Source organism: Pelobates fuscus, chromosome 3 (assembly GCF_036172605.1).
Source record: "Pelobates fuscus isolate aPelFus1 chromosome 3, aPelFus1.pri, whole genome shotgun sequence".
Lineage (NCBI taxonomy): Eukaryota > Metazoa > Chordata > Amphibia > Anura > Pelobatidae > Pelobates > Pelobates fuscus.
The window spans coordinates 87,834,959-87,840,319 of record NC_086319.1 but is presented as its reverse complement, the minus strand read 5'-3'; the positions used below and the strand labels follow the sequence as shown (position 1 = coordinate 87,840,319).

Here is a 5,361-nt window from a genome sequence, read left to right as displayed (position 1 = left end):
TTTCAGTGTTAACGTTAAAGTAACAATATCTTCCTAGAAGTATATTATCTATGTTGCAGGCAGTGGAACACAAGTGGAAATCTACAGCAGTTACAAAGAGAAGGAAAAAGCAGATTGCAACTTCATCAAGGAGTAATGATGCCTAAAGAAATAACAGATTGTTTTCTATATTCGATTATAATGCAAATATTCTCAGAAGTAAAAGTAACACTACTTTAAAGTGAGTCAAAACTTAATTTAAAACTGAACCAGTCTAAATCTTAAAGATCAATAAATTATATCAAACACCAAGCACCCATTGATATTCTTGGGTTTAGATAAATATATCTCTGGTGTATTTGGGAAACATAGATAGATGTGACAACATCCTAATGATTAAATGTGACTTACAGTTCACAGTTGGACTTATTTTCTCTTTGACCATTCTACAGCCCTTCAATGATTTTGGTGACTCCTCCTGTAACATCAGCTACAATAGTCTAGAAAACAAAATAATTCATTGTGCAAATAACTAACTTAAATTGACTGCTTCCAAAATAAAACTCAAATCTCTGTTTTAAGAAATGATTTTGCTTTTACGGGACCTTCAAATGAGAACGTAGCAGTTAGATGAAAATCGACGTTGATTGATTTTGCAAATTGTTAATTGCCTCATCACAATCTTTGGCTTATTTAATCTTTGAATGTAATTTGATTAATTATTGTATATTCTTCTAGACTACAGATATAGACTAAAGATACAGATAGTTAGCATACCAAGCAGGATGATGTAATGAACATGAACAAAAACATTAAGTACAGATTCTAACTACCACTATATTTTATTTACTAATTGGAGTTCATTTTTGTTTTTTTGGTGATGCTGCATTGATACACCAAAATGCTAACTACTTTATGATGCATCTAGAAAAATAGATTTAGTATGAGCAATAGAACAATCTTGAACATTCTACATCATAAATAATTTACTAGATATCAATGTAATTTGTAGGGCAAATTTACCCTGCCTTTTTTCCACTTCTAACGTTTCCTGGCTTGTAGGCTAGAGGATAATAATAAAGCTGCTTGAGGAGGAATAAATTAAAGTGATCATCTTCAATCAAACATTGACCTTTACGTTTGATCTTGTGCCATGTTTTATTCTATTTACATTGTCATTACCCTAGTATTTATTAAAGGAAAGGGATAGGTGAGGGATAATGTATAAATGCTAAGAAATCCAATGCTAATGTGGGAACATTGATTATGTCTTGAGGACATCATTTCATGGCCTTATACTGGGTGGGGAAGTGGGAACAATTTTTGTTTAAAGGGCCAAGAAGGATAGTACATCCTCTGGCTGGTTGTTCTAGCCCCCTGTCTGAATAAACATAGACCTGTTCTGTTTAAAAAAGCTGAATAAGCAAAAAGCACAAGGGATGCCTAGTTATCTGGCCCCAAGTGTTTAATCAACATTCAACCCAATGACTAATAATACACAAACCACTGGCCACCAACAGCTCGAAAAAATGGTAACTAGCCCCTCCCTTACCTACTACTCCAAACTCTTTAAATTGCTATATTCACTTCTGTTTCAAACCACTTTAAAATGTTTGAAGCATATGTCTTTGCACTAGAACAACCACAATGAACTCTAGTGATTATGCAGCGTAGAGTGCTCTTTTAAGTACACCCGTCACAGACATATAACTTTGTCATCACATTGAAAAGTATAACCTAATCTATACATGTTGTTAGACACATTTCACTGCACCTTTTTCTTTTCTTTGGTAAAAGCTAGATGCCAAGTAGTGGCTACATGTTAGGAAAATTGGATATCACACATGTTATTCCAATCATCACAAGTGATCAAAGCAGCTTCACAAGCTGCTATTTTTTTCCAGTCTTGGATGTAATGTTGTAGAGGAACAAAGTAATTATCATGTAATTATAGCTTTTAACTAATAAACATTTTTAAACAAAACATTTTATAAACTGAATCTATATATTGTTGGAGGTGAAGTTCTCATTTACATGATTTGTGAATGATGTGTTAACTTCAAACTTCATTTTAACACCCAACCGGCAATAAAATCATGAAATGTAGAGTGCATAGAAATAGTGCATCTTACCAGAATGTGAGATATTTTCTGAAGAACGCTTTCCTACATTTATAAAAGAAAAAATATATTTTTACATTTGACAGCATATGTATTAGCAGATGGTAAGCAGTTGGAAAAATTTCAGTAATGCTGTTTACTATTGATTCCCAGTGGTGTTTATTCAGTAAACAAAAAAAATATCAAGAATTGATAAAATAACTAATTGGGCTGGACAGTTTTGACCTAAAAATTGCAATTCTTCACACTGATTTGTTTCTTTATTACCAATATTTACAATAAAAATATTTCCTCAAATGCATTTGCAACACTAAATTTCTCTAGCTACAGTCTTAGATTACACTACTATTATTTTCAGCAAGTGTTATTAAGCAAGTGTTTCAGTGTTTTAAAGAGTAACATTGCTCAATATGTTTGATACAATTGCTAATCTAGTATGTTAACTTAGATCAGGGATTCCCAATACATTTTTCCTGTGGAACCCTTTGACATATCGTGTATCAGCATCGTGGAATCGACCCACCCCCCGGAACTTTTTTTAAAAATTGCGCCATTTTTTTATGTGCTGGTGTGTGTCAAGGTGTGTTTATCTGTGCTTGTATGTGTCAGTGTGTGTATCTCTGTGTGTGTGTATATCTGACACACAGATACACACACACTGACACACAGATACACACACCTTGACACACAGTGTGTATCTGTGTGTGTGTGTGTGTATGTATCTGTGTGTCAAGGTGTGTGTATCTGTGTGTCAAAGTGTGTGTATCTGTGTTTGTATGTATCTGTGTATCAAGGTGTGTTTATCTGTATTTGTATGTGCCAGTGTGTATGAATCTGACAGACAGATACACACACACTGGCAGATAGTAGAACACAGATACACACACTGACACATATACACACACCTTGACACACAGTGTGTATCTGTGTGTATCTGTGTGTGTGTGTATGCATGTATCTGTGTGTCAAGGTGTGTGTATATATGTTTCAAAGTGTGTGCATCTGTGTTTGTATGCGCCAGTGTGTGTATCTCTCTATCAGTGTGTATCTGTGTGTGTGTATATGTATCTGACACACATATAGATACACACATACACACACACACACACTGGCACATAGTGTCACACAGATACACACTGCCACACACCTTGACACACATATACACAGACGCCAATACACACTAACACACATCTTGACTCACAAATACACACACACTCAGATACACACAGTGACATATACACACACTTGCACCCACAGATACACACTGGCACATAAACACACTGACACACTCAGATGCACCCACACACAGACATACACACACACACACTGATACATACTGACACATACACATACACACACGCACACACACACGCACACACTTAGATACACACTGTGACACATACACATACCTTGACACACAGATGCACACACTGACACACTCAGACACACATACTCTTTGACAGACACACATACACTCTCACTGACAAACATACATACTCTTTGACAGACACACATACACTCTCACTGACAAACACACATATTCTTTTACAGACACACATACAAACACATTTACTGTATCCTCCCTTTCTTCATATAATCAGCCCTCTGAGCTTCCCTGCCTAGATGCATTTAATTTGCAACTCTTTTATTTATAGATTCATTGATTTATTTCTCTCTCCTGTCAATACCCATTTTCTTCATCCTCTTGCTGGCTCAGAGAATGTACATGCACCCTGAGCTGACAAAACAGTCCAATCAAAGGCTTCTCAATGAGAAATTTGTTAGAGGACCACATGGGGTCATTGCTGATGTCAGACGGGGGAGTAAGATCAGTGCCGAGAACCTCGCCCTGTGTTTGATTACAAGTAAGATTACAGGGGAAGAATGCCTTTTATCAATGCCCAGTTTTTGTTTTATTTTTAAGAAGGATTACAGTAATCTTTTAAGCACAGTAACATTCCCTTTCTTACCCTTTCAGCCATTGTTTATTCCTTGCTACTCCAGCAACATTTTCTCCCTAATCCATGAATGTCTAATTCCACTGTCCAAGACATTTTTATTCCTTCCTACCAGCCATGTTTTTTAAAATAATTCATCTTCTCTGTCCTTTCAGTGCCCATTTTCAATCAGAATGCTGCTATTTTAAATGTTTTCCATAATACCAGATTCAAGAATGATTGTAAAGGGACACTGTAGGCACCCAGATCACTTCAGCTCATTGAAGTAGTCTGGGTGTTGTGTCAATTTTGCAGTTAGTGCTGCAGTGTAAAGCATTGCAGTTCCAGAGAACTGCAATGTTTACATTGCAGCTCTAAGTCAGCCCTCTGTGGCTGTCTACCAGACAGCCTCTAGAGGGCTTCCGGAATCCAAACAGACTTTTTGTCAGTTATTTGACTCTGGACGTCCTTACGAGGGACATCGGCGCTGGATTCAGGTAAGTGGCTGAAGGGGTTTTAACCCCTTAAGCCCCATGGGAGGGGGGCGCGAGGGAGGGGGGACCTATTAACCCTATAGTGCCAGGAAAATGGCTTTGTTTTCCTGGGATTATAGGATCCCTTTAATTAACTTTCACATATTAAACAGCTAATTTGTAAGTGTTTATTCAATATATGAGCAACTGATCCAGATCGCAACAGGGCACAATATTTGGTCCTTATTATGAACTTTGAAAGCTAAATTGTTGATTACCAGTGTTGTCAAGGACTACACTACCCTTCTCCCATTTTCAAATATTTTACTGGAGGTACATAGTACAAAAGTTATATTATGGATCTTACCAGCATTCCACATGCAAGACTTCTGATGTCTTGAGTCAGAGGAGTATCATTCTGAAATAGGATATTTGCAAATTTTCTTACATAATAAAAATATATTTATGAACATAAAAATCTGTGTTTTAAGTACTTTTGTTACATAATTATATATTCTATATATTGTTTCTTCTTTATCTTCCAAACTAATTTTGTTCAGAATAAAAACTGTGTTTATGTCTGAAGGACATTTAACTAAGTACTTATTATTTATTATTGTTAGGGAGGAAATAAAGACATTTTAAAGTTCAACTTACGACAAAGTCACGAACTATTGGGATATCTTCCTAAAAAAAAAGTACAAAAAAAAGTTAAGAATACTTAGTACACAAAGAAAATGACCCTAAAGTTACAATAATGTATGGTTATTTATAGCTAAAATTGGATACAAATGTACATCTGTGGTTTAAATAATTATTAATTTTATATATTATTGTCTATGGTAACTTGGC

General features: G+C 35.6%; 1 long non-coding RNA gene across 1 annotated transcript; it reads right to left on the bottom strand.

Annotated features, from left to right (window-relative positions):
• Positions 1–393: 393 nt before the first annotated feature.
• LOC134600829 (uncharacterized) lies at positions 394–4,924 on the bottom strand. Its single transcript, XR_010090370.1, has 3 exons — positions 4,877–4,924; positions 2,112–2,144; positions 394–479 (listed from the first exon to the last, which is right to left on the bottom strand). It is a non-coding gene; the product is annotated as an uncharacterized LOC134600829 (long non-coding RNA).
• Positions 4,925–5,361: the final 437 nt, after the last annotated feature.